This window comes from Triticum urartu, chromosome 3 (genome assembly GCF_003073215.2).
Source record: "Triticum urartu cultivar G1812 chromosome 3, Tu2.1, whole genome shotgun sequence".
NCBI lineage: Eukaryota > Viridiplantae > Streptophyta > Magnoliopsida > Poales > Poaceae > Triticum > Triticum urartu.
This window is the reverse complement of record NC_053024.1, coordinates 324,800,627-324,820,692: the sequence shown is the minus strand read 5'-3', so window position 1 is coordinate 324,820,692 and position 20,066 is coordinate 324,800,627.

Below are 20,066 nucleotides of genomic sequence, written 5' to 3'. Positions count from 1 at the left end.
CCAGGGAGCAAATCCGCTTTTCCTGGCTCTCGAGTTGTTGTCTGTTGTCCTAAACCGCTAGTGGGTCGTCCCTTTATATACAAAGGTTGATGCTCGGCGGTTTACAGAATCCCGAGGCCGGTTCATAAACGTGCCCGACTCGGTTTCTACCTTTCCTTGCCTTACAACATAAGTTACATATCATATGGCAGTTTACATCTACGGGCCCTAATCGCCTTTGGGCCCTGGGCCTTCATGCTAGATCTCCTCCTTAAAGCGCCATCCCTTTTATCTTCATGTGCTTCAAATATGACTAACTCCTTGTAAACATAACCCGGCCCCTCATGGCCGGTTTATACTTAATAGTAATATCCACAACACTATTCGTGGACCATAACGGGTCATTAATAGGCTGTGTTTGATAACGCTATGAAAAAAGCCCAACGGGTTAACGGCCTACAAACGGGCCGAATGTAAACACGGGCTGAATTTTGCCCACAAATGGAACAGGCCAGTAACAGACCATAACTAACTGAATTCTAGAAATGAGCCCAAGAATAAATGGGCCCTTAGAAGGCCGAAAGTAAACATGGGCTGGAAACGGCCGACGGAATAATGGGCCATTAATGGGTATAAAGCGATACACTGTTCATTATGGGCCAGTTTCATCTCGGGCATTTCATGGGCTGGGAGTTACAAAGGCCCTCATATGGGCCGAAAGACATCATGGGCCATACATGGGCCGAAAGTTACAACGGGCTAGAATCATATTGGATGGCCCAGATGAAGCTACTGGGCTTAGTTCCGATAGGCCATAACGGGCCTGGAGTTAGCGGGCCATAAATGGGCTATATATGAACATGCCGTTAACAGGCTTTCCATGGGCCGGCCCGTTACCTTTTGACCAAGTCAAATGGGCTGGCCTTTTCACCGGAATGGGCCTTTGTTGGGTCGTGCCATGTGTCGATGTATCATAGGTGCCTCCTGTCTAATGAGTGGATGACATTTGTCCCAACGGTGAGCCAACATGTGTTCCCTATGGCTGTTAACGAGTTATCAGATCCGAAAACCGGACCCGATAGCTTAACGACGACCTGTTATGGTGGATGCCACATGTCGGTCACCCTTGACGAAAGCACTTCTATGGCGCACGATTTATCGTCATGGAAGTGGACACTTCCATGATGATAATTTTGGTAATGTCATGGAACACTTCTACGGCAGCACAGGTATTACAAGCTTGATTCTGTCATAAAATCGTCATGGATGTACATGCATGAAAGAAAATGTGACCTACTATGACAAACACGTATCATCACGGAAGTGTATTTTTTGTAGTGCTATGCCTTGGAAGATAGAGGATAAGATTCTTTCATCATCAACAACTCCATCATCACCACCTCCGAAGAAAGAGACCTAAACACATGGGTATGGGCACTCCCCTTGGCAACTACTAAGCTTGGGGGAGGTGCCTTGGTATTGTATCACCATCACACCTTTACCTTTATCATTTTTCTTAGTTTGATCCTTTTGGTTATATCTTGATCTAGTAGAATAAAGTTTTGGTATGATCTAGCTTTGAGTTTGTTTCGAGATCTATCTATGTAATTGAGTCCGTGAGTTATATAATAAAGAGTAGTTTTGAGTTGAAAGCTTTGCTTTCCTGCTATGATCTTGAGGGAATAAAATAAGAGAAAGAACAAAAAGAAATAAAAAGATCATATAATGATCTTATGGAGAGTGATGACTTCACATATAAAGAGTAAGATGAATAAAAGTTGTTGAGAGTTGGCAAACATAGTTTTGGTCATTGCTGCAACTAATAGGAAGTAATAAAGAAAGAGAGGCTTCACATATAAATATACTATCTTGGACATCTTTTGTAATTGTGAACATTCATTAAAATATGGCATGCTAAAAAGTTGATGTTGGACAAGGAAGACAACAAAATGGGTTATGTTTTATTATATTCGAATAGAAGTTATATTGGCATGGATCCTCCAAAATGTTGATCTTTATTTTCCCTCTTATGCAAGCCAAATCCTTTGCATCAAGTAGAGATACTACTTGTGTGTCCAAACATCCCTTAACCTAGTTTTGCCATGAGATTCCACCATACCTACCTATGGATTGAGTAAGATCCTTCAAGTAAGTTGTCATCGGTGCAAGCAATAAAAATTGCTCTCTAAATATGTATGATCTTTTAGTGTGGAGAAAATAAGATTTATATGAACTTGTGATATGGAAGAAATAAAAGTGACAGACTGCATAAGAAAGTTCTTTATCACAAGCGGCAATATAAAGCGATGTTCTTTTGCATTAAGATTTTGTGCATCCAACCATAAAAGCGCATGAAAACCTCTGCTTCCCTCTGCGAAGGGCCTATCTTTTATTTTCTACCCTTATATAAGAGTTATGGTGACCTTCACCTTTCCTTTTTACACTTTTTCTTTTCGGCAAGCACTATGTGTTGGAGAAAGATGCAGATATATATATCCACTCCAATGTAGGTTATCATAAAATATTATTGTTGACATTACCCTTGAGGTAAAGGGTTGGGATGGGAAACTATAAGCCCCTATATTTCTCTGTGTCCGATTGAAGCTTTGAACTCATAAGTATCGCGTGAGTGTTGAGTATGTGGACTTGCTGAAAAGCTCTTGTGTTGACTCTTTCCGATGTTATGATAAATTGCAATTGTTTCAATGACTGAGATCATAGTTTGTTAGTTTTTAATGAAGTTTCTGACTCATACTTTACCTTGTGAACAAATTGTTACTTTGGCATAACAAATTATATGACAATACATGTTGCTATTCTAAAGATGATCATGATGCCCTCATGTCTGTATTTTCTTTTATCGACACCTCTATCTCTAAACATGTGGACATATTTTTCGATTTCGGCTTTTGCTTGAGGACAAGCGAGGTGTAAGCTTGGGGGAGTTGATACGTCCATTTTGCATCATGCTTTTATATTGATATTTATTGCATTATGGGTTCTTATTACACATTATAGCACAATACTTATGCCTTTTCTCTCTTATTTTACAAGGTTTATACAAAGAGGGAGAATGCCGGCAGGTAGAATTCTGGACCGGAAAGGAGCAAATCTGAGAGACCTGTTCTGCACAACTCCAAAAGTCCTGAAAATTTACGAAGAATTATTTTGAAATATATAAAAAAATATTGGGCAAATAAAGTACCAGATGGGACACACCAGGCAGCCACAAGGGTGGAGGGCGCGCCCCCTACCTCGTGGGCCACCTGCCAGGCCCCTGGTGCCTATCTTCTGCTATATGATGTGTTTTGACCTGGAAAAAATCAAGAGGAAGCTTTCAGGGTGAAGCAGCACTATCTCGAGGCAGAACCTGGGCAGAAGCAATCTAGGGCTCCGGCGGAGTTGTTCTGCGGGGAAACTTTCCTCGCGAAGGGAGAAATCGAAGCCATCATCATCACCAACGATCCTCTCATAGGGAGGGGGTCAATCTCCATCAACATATTCACAAGCACCATCTCCTCTCAAACCTAGTTCATCTCTTGTGTACGATCTTTGTCTCAAAACCTCAGATTGGTAGATGTGGTTGCTAGTAGTGCTGATTACTCCTTGTAGTTGATGCTAGTTGGTTTATTCGGTGGAAGACCATATATTCAGATCCTTAATGATAATTATTACTCCTCTGATAATGAACATGAATATGCTTTGTGAGTAGTTACATTTGTTCCTGAGGACATGGGAGAAATCTTGTTATAAGTAATCATGTGAATTTGGTATTCGTTTGATCTTTTGATGAGAGTATGTTATCTCTCCTCTAGTGGTGTTATGTGAACGTCGGCTACATGACACTTCACCATTGTTTGGGCCTAGGGGAAGGCATTGGGAAGTAATAAGTAGATGCTAGGTTGCTAGAGTGACAGAAGCTTAAACCCAAGTTTATACGTTGCTTCATAAGGGGCTGATTTGGATCCATATGTTTCATGCTATGGTTAGATTTATATTAATTCTTTTTTCGTAGTCGCGGATGCTTAAGTGAGGGGTTAATCATAAGTGGGAGGCTTGTACAAGTAAGGTAAGCACCCAAGTACCGGTCCACCCATATATCAAAATATGAAAGTAACGAACGCAAATCATATGAGCATGATGAGAACTAACTTGACGACAATTCCCATGCGTCCCGGGAGCGCTTTGCATTATATAAGAGTTTGTCCAGGCTTGTACTTTGCTACAAAAAGGATTGGGCCACCTTCCTGTAACTTAGTTACTTTTGTTACTTGCTATCCACAACTATCTGTTACCAATAATTCAGTGCTTGCAGAGATTACCTTGTTGAAAACCGCCTGTCATTTCCTAATGCGCCTCGTTGGGTTCGACACTCTTACTTATTGAAAGTACTATGATAGATCCGCTATACTTGTGGGTCATCAGCGCGCCACCCCCTCCAGGCACACTCGGGTGGGTTGTGCCCACCTGGTGGCCCCGCAGACCCTAATTCCAACTCCTTAAATACCTTTTTTCGGAGAGAAAAATCAGGAAGGAAGTTTCATTGCATTTCATGATACGGAGCCACCGCCACCTCCTGTTCTTCCTCGGGAGGCCAGATCTGGAGTCCGTTCATGGCTTTGGAGAGGGGCATCTTCGATCTTCGTAATCACCAACCCTCCTTCATCGCCAATTCCATGATGCTCCCCACCGGGAGTGAGTAATTCCTTCGTAGGCTTGCTGGTCGGTGAGGAGTTGGATGAGATTCATCATGTAATCGAGTTAGTTTTGTTAGGGCTTGACCCCTAGTATCCACTATGTTCTGAGATTGATGTTGTTATGACTTTGCCATGCGTAATGCTTGTCACTTTGGGCCCAGGTGCCATGATCTCAGATCTGAACAGTTTATGTTTTCACCATTATATCTATGTTCTATATCCGATCTTGCAAGTCATATTCACCTATTACGTGTTATGATCCGTAAACCCTAGTGTGACAGTAATTGGGATACTTTTTGGTGATGACCGTAGTTTGAGGAGTTCATGTATTCACTATGTTAATGCTTTGTTCTGGTTCTCTATTAAAGGGAGGCCTTAATATCCCTTAGTTTCCATATGGACCCCGCTGCCATGGGAGGGTAGGACAAAAGATTTCATACAAGTTCTTTCCATAAGCACGTATGACTATTTACAGAATACATGCCTACATTATATTTATGAACTGGAGTTAGTTTTGTGTCACCCTAGGTTATGACTGTTATATGATGAATATCATCCAACGAATCCACCGGTCCAATGCCTACGAATTTTCTCTATATTGTTCTTGCTAAGTTACTACTTCTTTTGTTACTATTACACTTGCTACAAAATCATTGCTATCACTGTTACAGTTACCACTTCTGTTACCACTACTATTAAAACTATCATACTACTCTGCTACTGATCACTTTGCTGTTGATATAATCTCCAAGTGTGGTTGAATTGACAACTCAGCTGCTAATACTTGCAAATATTTTTTGGCACCCCTTATGTTGAATCTATATATTTGGGTTGAATACTCTACTATCGAAAATGGTTGTGATCCCCTATACTTGTGGGTTATCAACGGCATGTGCCCGTGTTCTGCATACCAAAGTCAGCCTCAGCGTGTGCAGTCACTATCATCACGGCTGTAGAGCTAGCCTGCTTACAACTAGCCATGTTCAACATAATTTCCCATGTGTTGCCACGAGTAATGGTAAATATTGTATTCGAGTAATGGGTATATCGGCCACACCTATGCACACGAACATTTATCGTAACATAGTACCTCGTGTTGGATAGTCGTAATATTACAAGTTTCAAACTGATATTACAAATGCTGAGAGTAATGTTGCACCTACGAAGAGGGAATTATTAGGAAGTTTACGTAAGAACTTTCATTACTTTATGTGGATGAAGCATTATCGTACAAACTAAAATCCACCGCCCTAACAAGTCATTAATGGGCAAATAAATTTTTGAGTCTCTTGCGACTTGATGTTTCAAAAGCAAATTCATCTTCTATGGAGCCTTTGTCATTTAGGCTTAGACGCTTGCGGTGATCAGCATGCCATCATTGTTGTGCCAGAGAACACCAAACCTCATTACCTTGAGCACACTTGCCTCCAGAACAAAGAATCTAATGAATTTAATCTCAGATGTGGTGCCTCGGTAGTCGATCAAATCAATTTCTGTAAGATGGAGATTAAGGCATTCGATCAGATTGTTGTATTGCAACACATTTTTCACTTTTAGGTCTTTTTTATCTATAAAAGAAGAGAACATATTAGAGCAGCTGGCTGTACAAGATTGTCGTTTCATCAAGAGTACTCTAGTACTACTAGCACTTCATGTTTTTAGTTATGGGTCCAACTTTAAAACTATACTAGAGGCAACACACTTTGAAGCTTTGTTATAAGCTTAGAGGCGGGTTGGTGTGTCCCATGTTAGAGGCAAACTTACCTGTGGATGCTCTTATAGCCCACTTCCCTCTATGACTAGCCTTGACTACAACAACAGAAAATGGCTTATAGCCCACTATTGTACCCGTCTTACTAGTTCATAGGTTCGCTTCGTATTTAGTGTGAAAATTTGACCATAGATTTACGTAATAAAATGTCAATGCATGTCACCAGAAATTATACCGTTGGAAATTATGTTCAAATACGTATCCAATGATGTAATTTTTAGTGACATGCATTAACATTTTGTTAGTTAAATCTATAGTCAAAATTTGATACTACAAAATACCAAGAGATATGGCGCGTGTATGCTTTCAATGGCTTGAGACTACCAAACACGACATCTAGTGATCAGTTCATTGTATGCAATGTTGTTAACTAGCAAATACATTAAGTTCTCTTGTTTTCCCCTCTGCCTTGGTCATGGTGCACAACCTAAGATGACTTATGCACCTAGATGGAGGGATTAGTAATTAGTAAACAAGGACGGAGGTAGTACTAATCTTATAGCCAACCTTATAGATAACCTTGTTTTATGAGTGACTATATGTGTTGGCTATAGATGATACTAGATCGTTAATGGCGTGCGTTGTCGCGACTGTCTATTGGAAATGTTGAATGAAAGAGGGTTGCATTATTATGTAAAAACATGTAGTAGTTGGTTTTATTTTGAAGTAATTACAAATCATAAAATAGAGGTTCCATTGTTTTAGTTGGGCTAGTATGAGCATTTTTTGTGTGCACTGCACATGCAGTCAGCCCAACCGAAAGAAATTCCTCAAATTGAATTGGATTCTTTCTAGATAAGTTTAAAGTTAACCCTTGCCATGGCTAGCTAATCTATGAAGCTCCCCTAAAAACACTGACGCATGAAACAAAAATGATAAAAGGAGAGTGTGGGTGGAAGATCCTAACGAGTACTTGTGGCACATCAACAATTCAATTACGGATTCCATTTAACAGTGTATCGGAGAATGAAAAAACAAAATCGGTGTTACATTTAGAGTATCCATGACCTGATAAATGTTGAAAAAGAAGGTAAAGGTAGCTACGTAAGAAAAATGACCATCCTGACTATGAAATTATATGCACGCTTCTCGGGCCTTTGTGTTGGAGGAACAATCTTGTATTTTTATATACCTGAAGTAAGTGAAATATACAATAAAGTTTGTGAGAACACAATTTTAAGCAACAAAAGGAAATCATCACATATATAGTCATTGATCCAACAAAAGGAAATAATGATTTTCTCTAGCCACATAGCAGTTGTCGGTGTTCTGGGAACGAGGGTCCCGAGACTTGCCTGCCTGCGGCCTGCGGCGTGGCCAAGCAGCAGGCCGTACAGCCCATCTTCACCAACAGGGCACCCAAGACCCTCGCGAGGGGCCAAGCCTCGTGAGGCGGACGATGCAAGACCTCCTCTGGAGTGGCCTAGATAGGCAGGCTTACGAGGAGCGGAGATATCAAGGCAGGGCAAACCACACGAGGCACTCGTGACGTGAGCCATGACGAACGGTGCCAAGCAGGCGCCAGGCAGGCGCCAGCGCGTGCAGCGTCCTTGTTTCGTCTTTGGTGCAAGGGAGGCAAGCGCAGCCGCGGAGTACCGAGGCATCAGGCAAAGGTTGCCATATTAGTGCAACGAGACCAAGACTAGGAGGATGGCAAGGCGGAGGTCATCATGGAGCCCAAGACGGCGTCACCCAGAGCCTTTCACAGGCGCACACTACCTTTTGTCAGGATAGCTCGTACTAGCTGTCACCCTTCAAATTAGCCCTCCATTGTTGGCTCCCTTCCCACTCAATATTTGGGAAGAGGACAAGGGTCTCTATAAATAGGACTAACCACCATAGTAGAGGGAAAGGAGGATCAGACCCAGAGATACACACAAGTCCATACACACAAGAACACCTCAACCTCAGGAGGCTGTTCTTCCCCTTGTACCGTTCATCATCAGCCCAAGAGGCAATCCACCACCACCACACTGAAGTAGGGTATTAGACCACAATGGTGGCCCAAACCAGTATAAACCCTGTGTCTTTCTATGTTGTGAGTTCGTCAAGTTCGTCTGCAAGATCTTAGCGAGCTAGAGCGTAGATTGGTAGGAGGGAAAGACTTCGCGGGCACCCCAGTGTTCGAACCTTAAGGGTTTGCCGGAACCCCACATCCTACATTTGGCGCGCCAGGTAGGGGTGCGCCGGGGCTTCTCTCCACCAACCAGCGCCCCGCACCGCCGCACTACGCTCCCATGGCAGGTGCCCCGCCACCAACCTCTGCGGCCAACACTAGCGGCAGGGAGTCTGGGTACTGAGCCCTGGCCCCCGCTCTGCGGCAAGTGCAGTGGCCGGCCAAGTTCAGGCTGGAGATGCCGCCGCGTTACAATGGCGCGGTAGACTCAGCGTTGTTCCTGCTAGCATACGAGGAGGCCGTCCTCGAAGCCGGAGGTGACAACAAGATCATGGCAAACTTGTTCCCCCTGGCGCTCGCCGGCAAGCCACGCGCCTGGCTTCTCAACCTCCTGGGATCCACGGTGACGTCCTGGGGGGAACTCCGCGACATCTTCACTACGCGCTACGCGGCGTCGGCACACCACGCAGTCGCGGCACTTCTGGGTGGCTCCCAAGCGCCTCCTTCAGATCGCCACGTCAAGCCTTTCTTCCGTCGGATTAGGGCAGCCTGCAAGCGCCTGGGGGCTCCGTCGGGTTGGGCTGCACCGAAGGCTGACCTCACCTTCGACTCGGAAGACCACCCTGGCTCCACCGCCGGCTCCGGGATGCTCCCGATGCTCTGCACGCCCACCATCTGCAACGTAGCCGTCACCAGGACCCTCATCGACAGCGGCGCCGGTCTCAACTTGCTCTCCGTGGAAGCCTTCATCCTTTTTCATGTGCTGCTCGAACGGCTCGGCCTCAGCAAGCCCTTCACAGGAGTGGGTGGTGGAGCTGCTCACCCTCTGGGGCAGATCCGCCTTCCTGTCACCTTTGGCACGCGAGACAACTATCGCACCGAGCTGGTGAACTTTGACATCACCCGCATCGATCTCCCATACAACGCCATCCTCGGGTACCCGGCTCTCGCTCAGTTCATGGCGGCGACTCACCCGGCCTACAACCTCATGAAGATGCCAGGGAGCAAGGGCATCCTCACCATCAAGGGGGACACTAAGGAGGCCGTGACGGCGCTCAGGCTCGCCTTCAAGACCGCGGCAGCGGCACAGCCAGCCAGCGCCGGTGCGCCCGAGGCCAAGGATTCCGCGCCCACCAAGAAGAGGCAGCTGTTCACCCAAGACAAGGTGGAGACCAAGAAGGTGCCGGTCAATGAGGACGGGTCTTCAGGAGCCACCTTCACCATAGGAACCGGCCTTGGCCCGGGACAAGAAGAAGCTTTGGTGAGGTTTTTGCGCGCGAACAAGGAGATATTCGCGTGGGAGCCCAATCAGCCGGTAGGGGTCCCGAGAGAGGTAATCCAGCATCATCTAAGGGTATGCCCCAACGTACGCCCCATGAAGCAGCGAGCAAGACGGCAGTCCACTGAGAAGCAGGCCTTCATCGTCCAAGAAACACGCAAGCTAGAGGCGGCAGGTACCATCCGAGAAGTTCGATACCTCGAATGGCTGGCAAATCCCATCGTAGTACCGAAGAAAGGTGGGAAGGAACGGATGTGCATCGACTTCACCAACCTCAACAAAGCCTGCCCCCAAGATCCGTTCCCCCTTCCGCGCATCGATCAAATCATCAACTCCACCGCCGAGTGCGATTAGTTATGTTTCCTGGATGCATTCTCTGGATACCATCAGATCAAGATGGCGGTGGAGGATGTGGAGAAGACGGCCTTATTGACACCATGTGGGGTGTACTGCTACACCTGCATGCCTTTCGGCCTTCGCAACACGGGCGCAACCTTTCAGCGGCTGATGCACATCGCCTTGGGGTGGCAGCTCGGCAAGAACACAGAGGCCTACGTTGATGACATAGTGGTCAAATCTCGTGAGGCGAGGACGTTGATTCAAGACATGGAGGAGACCTTTGAGAGTTTGCGCCAAGTGAACTTGAGGCTTAACCCGGAGAAGTGCGTGTTTGGCGTCCCCTCTGGCAAGCTGCTGGGGTTTCTCGTATCCCACAGAGGGATCGAGGTGAACCCGGAGAATATCAAGGCCATCAAAGACATGAGCCCACCATAAACCCTCAAGGAGATGCAAAAGCTGGCAGGACGAGTGACCACGTTAGGGAGTTTCATCTCTAAGCTAGGCGAGCGCGCCTTACCCTTCTTTAAGCTCATGAAGAAGAAAGGCCCCTTCGGGTGGACCCTGGAGGCCGACCAGGCCTTCCAAGACCTCAAGAGATACCTCACCAGCCCCCCGGTAATGGTGGCGCTGCTGCCTCTCGAGCCTCTGGTACTCTACCTCGCCGCCACCCTGTACTCCGCCAGCGCGGCGCTAGTGGCGGTTCAGGAGGAGCGCAGAGACAAGGGTGTGCCGCGCCAAGTCAGAGATGATGCAGCGCAGGGTCAGGAAGGCACACCAGAGCCATCAGCGACAGAAGATCAAGCTCAGTAGGGCAGCATCGTGGAAACTCCTAAGGATGGCCAAGTCTCAGGAAACCGTCCACCTCAGGATACGCCACAAGCTCCGCAAGACCCGAGCCTCAACAGTGTGCGAGCCCTCATCGAGCACCCGGTATACTTCGTCAGCACCGTACTGCGAGACGCAAGGGCATGCTACCCCATGCCGCAAAAGCTCCTGCTCGCACTCTTGGTGGCCTCGTGCAAGCTGCGACACTACTTACAGGGGCACCCCATCAAGGTCGTCTCATCTTACCCATTGGAGAGGGTACTCAGGAGTCCAAACTCAGCCCGAAGGGTCGCTGAATGGAACATCAAGCTGCAAGCATTCCAGCTAGACTTCATCACCACCAGGGTCATCAAGGGAGCCGTGCTCGCCTATTTTGTGGCGGAATGGACAGATGCCCCGGCTCTTGAGCAAGGAGAAGACCGGTCCACCTCCCCAGGAAGTGAGGCACCAGACGACTGGGTCATGTATTTTGATGGCGCCTTTGCGCACCAAGGCGCGGGGGCTGGAGCAGTGCTCATCTCGCCCACTCAGGACAAGCTTTACTACGCCGTGCAACTCTGCTTCCAGCATGATGAGAAGGTCTCCAACAATATCACAGAATACGAAGGCCTCATAGCCGACCTGAAGGCTGCGGCGGCTCTGGGGGTGAGGCGCCTTACCGTCAAGGGCGACTCGCAGCTCCTCGTTAACTTCTCCAACAAAATTTACGAGCCAAAGGACGAGCACATGGAGGCCTACCTTGCGGAGGTGCGTAAGATGGAAAAGCAGTTCTCAGGCTTGGAGCTGCAGCACGTGCCCCGGGGCACCAACGACATCGTCAAGAGAGCATCCAAGCGGCAACCGTAAGAGCCCGACGTATTTCAAGAGCGGCTCTTCAAGCCGTCAGCTATGCCAACTCTTTCAACCATGACTCAGCCTCGGGAGGAGCTCCCACAGCCCCCGGCCATGGGAGCACTAGCTTGCCGCCCAACCTCAGGAGCCCGGCTACTCTTGGTGCTCGAGCCCCAGGAGGAGTGCTGGACCAAGGAGTTCAGGGAGTACCTGATGCACGGAACACTGCCGGATAAGGAAGAGGACGCGGAGCGTGTGGCCCGACAGGCCACGGCATACTGCATTCAAGACGGCGACTTGTACATGAAACAGTCGAACGATGTCACGCTGCGCTGCATCTCCAGCGATTAAGGGAGGGAGCTGCTGACTGACATACACGGCGGGGACTATGGACATCACTCATCATCATGGACCCTCGTTGGCAAGGCCTTCCGCAACGGATTCTATTGGCGCACAACACTCAGCGATGCAGCCGAGCTGGTGAAATCCTGCGAAGCTTGCCAATTCCACGCCAAGCAAATCCTTCAGCCTGCTCAGGGCCTCCAAACCATCCCGCTCACGTGGATGTTCGTGGTCTGGGGGCTAGACATCCTACGCCCGTTCCCACGAGCGCCAGGGGGCTACCGTTATCTCTACGTCGCCATCGATAAGTTCACCAAATGGGCGGAGGTGGAAGCCGCCCGAACCATTCCAGCCGGCTCTGCTGTCAGGTTCATCAAGGGCCTCGTGAGCCGCTTCGGGGTCCCCAACTGTATCATCATAGATAACAGCTCGCAGTTTACTAGTAACCTCTTTAAAACCTACTGTGCTGACCTTGGAACGCAGATCTGCTATGCTTCGATGGCCCACCCCAGGAGCAATGGTCAGGCTGAGAGCGCCAACGCTGAGGCCCTGAGGGGCCTCAAGACTAGGACCTTCAAGAAGAAGCTGGAGGCCTGCGACAGGGGCTGGCACGACGAGCTCCAGTCCGTGCTATGGTCCATCCACACCACCGCTGCCAAGCCAACAGGCGAGACTCTGTTCTTCCTCGTCTACGGAGCTGAAGCAGTCCTCCCTCACGAGGTCAAGCATTGCTCCACGCGGGTTCTGGCGTTCGACGAAACCAGCAGGACACCATGCGGGGGATGGATCTCGTGCTGGGGGAGGAACATCGTCGTGAAGCTGCATTTAGGGTGGCAAGGTACCAGCAAGCGCTGCGGCGTTACCACTGTCGCAACATTCGCTCCAGGATGCTCGAGACGTATGGCCTGGTCCTGAGGCGGGTCCTCTCCAGGGAAGGGTTGCACAAGCTTTCACCCATGTGGGAGGGCCTGTTCAGGGTCGTCCACATCTCCAGGCCTGGCGCGGTGCGCCTGGAGACGCAAGAAGGGACACCTATCCAAAACACCTCCAACATCCAGCACCTCCGGAGGTTCTACCCGTGAAGCAAGGCCCAGAGCCTATGAAGCAAGGCCCAGAGCCTGTGAAGAAAGGCCCAGAGCCTGTGAAGAAGGCCCGGTGCCTGTGATGAATCACCACCCGTGACACTCTCACGTAATAATGAGTTGGGTTTGTACACGCCCTGGAGTCTCAGGAGCGCCGGCCTCAGGCCCTGGGGCTCCCTCCCACGCCTAGTGGACAGCACTTAGCTCCGCGCTGGTGAGAAGAATTGAAGACTAGATTAGGTGCCAGACGCGGCTTTTCATTTTCTTTCCGAAGTTGGCTCGCTTCTACTTAATCAAGTTTGCCCTTGGCGTTCCTTGCTGATTTGGTTCCTTAGCCTTTTACCGCATTTTTCGGCTTTGGTTTGATCTCTCTCTCTCTCTCTCGCATACCTCGCGAGGGGGCTAGGCAGGTGCCCTCGCGAGCATTTTTCTTCTCTCTTCCTTCTCGCGAGTCACCCTTGTTCGAACCTGAAAGCTAGCACATCTCTTCTAATCCGTGCCCCTCGGGTACCATAATACAAAGCGCCAAGTCAAGGTTTGGGTAAACGGCAAATCCTCTAGCGCACCCCTAATGAATTTTTTTGCAGTTTCTGAGCAAACGCAGACATCTCGTGAAGGAAAGGGCGTCCCAAACGCGCCAGGTTAAGTTATCTTTTGTGCAAAATAACAACACGACATGGGAATAGCACGCACGTTGCATTAACCAAGAACCACAGTTTGATACACGCCCCTTTGGGCCCATACTAGTTTCATTTTCTGATGCAGGGAAAAAGGAAAAAGCTAAATAAAGCGGTGTTTCAGCAATTCGTGGAGGCAGGCCCTTAGCGACGCCCCGAGCCAAGCCAGACCCCTCCTCGCGCTTCATGGAGGCGCGGCGACGAGATGACCCGCTGCCTCCTTCGAAGTGGGCGCGGCGGCGCGGCTGCTGGTCTGGTCGTAGCCACTGCTGCTGGAGCTGTCACCGGAGGAAGAGCCGCCGTAGCTGAAAGAGACGCGGTCGCCACCGAGGGCAGGCTCGCCCTCATCCTCGTCGCGACCATCACCAAGGCCGAGCACCTCCTCATTGTCGTTCGTCTCGGGGCAGCACCCAGCGCGGCGACCATCTTCCCGAACACCCTCACATGGAGGGTCGACCCGCCGTCATACTTGAAGTGGAGCGTGCAACGCCTGACCAGGCCGCGCGCGTGGGCGAACGTCTGCCAGCCGCGGGCCAGGCCTATGTTGCCCGCGGCGGAAGTCTCGACCATGACCTAGGAGGCCTTGCTGCAGCAACCATCCGCCTGCAACTAGAGCCCGCCTGGACCAGGGGCCGGTAGTTCATCGACAAGAAAGCGCGGAAGCTAGAGCCAATTGCCGGCCGGGTTCTCCGACTAGACAACGAACTCCGGCAACACCTCCGCTGAATGGAAGCACGGGCGGGGAGGCCACGCCACCATCACGCGCCTCCCCTCGTCAGTTGGACCGCCATGGTTGGGACGTTCCCCTCCGCATGCCGCGGCGCCGCCTCGACGGTGGGCCATGGCAAGGGCCGCAGCGTGCTTGCGCGAACGGCCGCGACCGCGCTTGGGCGCCTGGGAACCGGGGCCCTTGCGAGGGGCCTTCCCCTTCTCGGCGGTAGATAACTTCCTATGTGGCGCCATCGCAGGCACTACAAGCAATGAAGCAAAAAAGAAGCAAGCAAGCAAGGAAGAGATGGGTGACGGGGGCTCCTCCCTCCCTCATTTATAGCAAGAGAAGGCCAACCGGCACCTCCCACGATCGCGGGTAATGATGGATTCCCTTGCATGTCGCAAGGACTTGTCAAGTCGTGCAGTCGTCGACGCAGCATGGGGAAGTTGAGACGCCCACGTCCAATCAATCGCCACGTGTCGACCGAGGCCGTAGTCTTTTGGGGGCCCATGGTGCTCCGAACTTGACCCTTTGCTTCACCGCGAAGCCAAGCCCGTGCGCACCTTGGGCCCGGTGGCTACTATCGGTGTCCTAGGAACGGGGGTTCCCAGACTTGCCTGCCTGCGGCCCGCGGTGTGGCCAAGCAGCAGGCCGTACGGCCCATCTTCACCAACAAGGCACCCAAGACCCTCGCGAGGGGCCAAGCCTCGTGAGGCGGATGACGCAAGACCTCCTCTAGAGTAGCCTAGCTAGGCAGGCTCGCGAGGAGCGGAGATATCAAGGCAAGGCAAACCTGACGAGGCCCTCGTGACGTGAGCCATGACGAACGGTGCCAGGAGGGCGTCTGGCGGGCGCTAGTGCGTGCAGCGTCCTTGTTTCCTCTTTGGTGCAAGGGAGGCAAGCGCAGCCGCAGAGTATCGAGGCATCAGGCAAAGGTTGCCATATTGGTGCAACGAGACCAAGACTAGGAGGACGGCAAGGCGGAGGTCATCATGGACCCCAAGACGGCGTCAACCCAGAGCCTTTCACAGGCGCAGACTACCTTTTGTCAGGATAGCTCGTACTAGTTGTCCCCCTTCAAATTAGCCCGCCATTGTTGGCTCCCTTCCCGCTCAATATTTGGGAAGAGGACTAGGGCCTCTATAAATAGGACTAGCCACCATAGTAGAAGGAAAAGGAGGATCAGACCCAGAGATACACACAAGTCCATACGCACAAGAACACCTCAACCTCAGGAGGCTGTTCTTCCCCTTGTACCGTTCATCGTCAGCCCAAGAGGCAATCAACCACCACCACACTCGAGTAGGGTATTACACCACAGTGGTGGCCCGAACCAGTATAAACCCCGTGTCTTTCTATGTTGTGAGTTCGTCGAGTTCGTCCGCAAGATCTTAGCGAGCTAGAGCGTAGAACGGTAGGAGGGAAAGACTTCGTGCGTACCCCAGTGTTCGAACCTTAAGGGTTTGCCGGAACCCCACAACCGACAGCAGTGTTGCTGACAAATGGCAACCGGAGTTGAGATCCGGCAATAGCATGGTGTGAGCCACACATAAACAATAGCATCAAATTTAACTAATTAACTTCATGCACGTACAGAGAGATCTAGATGTAGCAAGATGAGGTATTACAATGGATAAGCACTAACCTAATTCGACAACAATTGTAATTCCCCAAATCAATCCACCAGAACCAGGTCCCAACCCCATAGATCGGGTCTATTGATTACATCAAACATGAACAAAGGGGAATGATGCTATACAAATTTGCCAACATAAATACCATTAATAGGTGCTTCGCTCTATGGCTTTTCTATTCCCTCGTTTTGAACGCTTGGCTTCTACTTCAGTTGCGATGAATAATTCAGTTTTGAAGATCACTTGGTGCAACCAATAAAAATACACACACCAAATGAGAACAAAGAAAAATATCATACCTTCACCTTTGCATTCCTAAAAAGCGAGGCATGCCCAAAATGCAAAGGGGACTTGAAAATTATACGACAAACAGGAATTGATATGTGTGTAGGAAATACCTTCAAATAGAAGACTCTGGTATGTATTGTCCTCACATCCTTTATTTAGAATAGAAAATCTGAAAAGAACATTGTTTCTCCAAGTCAAATTTGAACTTCATGAGAGAATATTAGAACCGGCAAACAATCTCACACACGATCTGCACTTTGAGAAATTCGAACATGTTGTGTTTAAGCATATTAGTCTCAGGCAAGGAATCATTAAAGGTGAAAGTAGTGCCTCACATTGCAATGCAGCAGAATCAGCCAACCTAGTGGAATCGAGGTCAAATTGATTGAGCTAGAGAACTTGTGGTTATTAGAGAGCACAAAGAACAACATCAATAAAAAAATCTATAAATCTATGCAGAATTGGGAGAAGGGTGGAGAGACTATTGGCAGAAGAGCGAAGACCGATCGGTGACCTGAGTGTCAACGATGGTTGCCATATAAGGTTTTGCAGAAATGAGGAAGGAGAAGCTAGACAGTGGAGATTATATGGCCGTGAGATTAAAGGAGGAGCCTGAATTGACAATGTAACTGACCTGCAACCATTCGCCGCCTGAACACATTGATTGCCATTATTGGCCTCTTGTAACCATGATTCAATTTACTGAATCCACGGAGTCGAATAAAAAATGGATGCCCGAACACATCGATTGCCATTATTGGCCTCTTGTAACTATGGTTGAAATTACTCAGTCGACGGAGTTGAATCAACAATGGACGATCTGCTGGCCTAGTGATGTGAGGCCATGTCCACATCACCTAGACACTGCTTCGTGGCATCGCCCAAAAAACCACCTGTTCGTTCGCCAAGCGAGGCATCCATGACCTGAATCGCAATCCTCTCGGCTGGATCCTGGAAGACCACGCGACGGCTAAATCCCTGGCAGGGATTAGAGAAGACAACGCTTCGTCTGTATAAATGGGTTGACCTAGTCCATTCCCGAGCAAACAACTTTTTTTACGGAGACAGGAGCACATCGATTGGATAAATGGGTTGACCTAGTTTAAGACGGAAGTACAACAAATACATGGGCTGACTGTTGCGGCCCAATTTACCATAGGGCTCAATTTTTTCTCCTGGTGCAGCAACCCCTTAGGACAGTTGGGCCCGGTTTAATGAATTTCATTGTACATAGTAGATCTGACGGTCATAAATGACCAGATCAAGAAAAACGGATGGACAAAAATGCAAATCGTGGAGAGAGCTCGGTTTTGGCTCATTTATATTGTCCTAAACGGCAACATCTTATAGCCAGCAGTTGGTTGTACTATTAACCATGCTCTTAGGGCATCCACATTGGTTGGAGGCAACATTGCCTCTAAGTTGGGGTCCACATTGTTGCCTCTAAGGTTAGTCAAAAATGCTGCAATGTATGGCATTTGAGTGCAACCTCTACAACGGTCCCACAAAAACAATAATAAAGTTGATATGTGATTCACTTTTTAGTTGGGAGACTCAAGAAAGTGGATGACATGTAGGGACGTATGAATGTTTTAATTGAAACAAAAGCTTGGAGCCAACCACTTAGCTTAGAGGCGATGCCAAGGATTTTTTGTTAGAGGCAACTCGATGCAATGTATAGAGGCAAGCTATAGATGCAGCAAAAGTGCACATTATGGATGCTAGTCTAAGTTACGTCCCACTATGACTAACCTTGGCTACAACAACAAACAAATGATGCAAGTGATCTAATACGTCTCCAACATATCTATAATTTTTAATTGTTCCATGCTATTATATTATCTGTTTTGGATGTTTTATATGCATTAATATGCTATTTTATATTATTTTTGGGACTAACTTATTAACCTAGATCCCAGTGCTAGTTTCTGTTTTTTCCTTGTTTTTGAGCTTCGCAGAAAAGGAATACCAAACGGGGTCCAAACGGAATAAAACTTTCGCGATGATTTTTCTTGGACCAGAAGACACCCCAGAGACTTGGAGTTCAAGTTAGAAGAGCCACGGGCGGCAACAAGGGGGGAGGGTGCGCCCCTACCTTGTGGGACCCTCGTAACCCCCTGACCTAGCTCTTCCTCCTATATATTTACATATATTCCCAAACCACCAGAAGCATCCATGAAAACACTTTTCCACCGCCGCAACCTTCTGTTCCCATGAGATCCCATCTAGGGGCCTTTTCCAGCATCCTGCCAGAGGGCAATTCGATTACGAAGGGCATCTACATCAACTCTATTTCCCTTCCGATGAAGCGTGAGTAGTTTACCATAGACCTATGGGTCCATATCTAGTAGCTAGATGGCTTATTCTCTCTCTTTGATTCTCAATACCATGTTCTCCTCGATGTACTTGGAGATCTATCCGATGTAATCTTCTTTTGCGGTGTGTTTGTCGAGATCTGATGAATTGTGGATTTATGATTAGCTTATCTCTGAATATTACTTGAATCTTCTCTAAATTCTTTTATGCATGATTTGATATCTTTGTAATTCTCTTCGAACTATCGGTTTGGTTTGGCCAACTAGATTGGTTTTCTTGCAAACGGAGATGTGCTTAGCTTTGGGTTCAATCTTTTGGTGTCCTCACCTAGTGACAAAGTAAGGGTAGCGAGGCACGTATTGTGTTGTTGCCATCGAGAATAAAAAGATGGGTTTTACATCATATTTCTTGAGTTTATTCCTCTACATCATGTCATCTTTGTTAAGGAATTACTCCGCTCTTTATGATCTTAATACTCTAGATGCATGCTGGATAGCTGTCGGTGTGTGGAGTAATAGTAGTAGATGCAGGCAGGAGTCGGTCTACTTGACACACACGTGATGCCTATATTACATAATCATTGCCTTGGATATCGTCATAACTTTGCGATTTTCTATCAATTGGTTGATGGTAATTTGTTCACCGATTGTATTATTTGCTATCATGAGAGAAGCCTCTAGTGAAAACTATGGCCCCCGGGTCTATTTTCCATCATATTAGTTTCCGGTCTACTATTTTTCAATCTTTTACTTTCCGATCTATAAATCAAAAACCCAAAAATATTGTATCTTTTGTTTAGTTTTATTTATCTTTCTCTATCACATCTCACCTTTGCAAGTGACAGTGAAGGGATTTACAACCCCTTTATCGCGTTGGGTGCAAGTGTTTGATTGTTGGTGCAGGTATTGGTGATTTGTGCGTTCGTCTCCTACTATATTGATACATTGCTTCTTAACTGAGGGAAATACTTTTCTCTACTTTGCTGCATCACCCCTTCCTCTTCAAGGGAAAAACAACACAAGCTCAAGAAGTAGGAGGAAGAATTTCTGGTGCCATTGCCGGGGAAATCTATGCCAAGTCAAGACATACCAAGTACCCATCATAAAACGCTCATCTCTTGCATTACATTATTCACCATTTGCCTCTCGTTTTCCTCTCCCCCACTTCTAAAACAATTT